Below are 656 nucleotides of genomic sequence, written 5' to 3'. Positions count from 1 at the left end.
ATGCATGATATTTAATGCCACATTATATGCAAATATTTCATTGACAATTGTCTTATTTCGGTCCCATTTCTCTCCTGTAAAGACATAATTTATCGAGATCTCATCATTTTCACAATTTTCAGGTACCTGAACGTCTTCTGGCGTTATATTAGAATTTCGGACAACTGCAGGTGTCTTTACTGTGTCTTTTTCAACAGGAATCATATTTACCTCTTTTCTCTTTCGAGGATTTTTATCTTTGGAACCGACAGGCCTGCCACGCTTCTGGCGTGTATTTGCCTACGTGGCGATTTGTCCTACTGGGACATCAATTCAAATTGAGGCATTTTCCGCCCTGCCACGTTTCTGGCGTGAATTTACTTCAGTGGTTATTTGTCCTACTGGGACATCAATTCGAATTGGGGCATTTTCCACTGGTATATAAGATTTGGTTATCCTCTTTGTATCGAAAAATGCATCAGGCAATTTATTTGCTATTCTTTGCAAATGTATAATCTTTTGAACTTCCAGTTCACATTGCCCTGATCGAGGATCTAAATGCATCAACGATGATGCATTCCAATTAAATTCCTTTTCAGGAAGCTTATTCTCTCCCCCTAATGTTGGAAATTTTGATTCATCAAAATGACAATCCGCAAACCGGAATTTAAATACAC

At 38.0% G+C, this 656-nt stretch overlaps 1 long non-coding RNA gene across 1 annotated transcript in view; it reads left to right on the top strand.

Annotated features, from left to right (window-relative positions):
• Nucleotides 1–656, top strand: part of LOC110267021 — a 22,350-nt gene that overhangs the window by 1,175 nt on the left and 20,519 nt on the right. The gene's annotated exons all lie outside the window — the stretch shown is intronic.

The sequence above is a fragment of the Arachis ipaensis genome, chromosome B09, assembly GCF_000816755.2.
Source record: "Arachis ipaensis cultivar K30076 chromosome B09, Araip1.1, whole genome shotgun sequence".
NCBI classification, from domain to species: Eukaryota; Viridiplantae; Streptophyta; class Magnoliopsida; order Fabales; family Fabaceae; genus Arachis; species Arachis ipaensis.
This window is presented reverse-complemented; position numbering and strand designations above follow the sequence as displayed.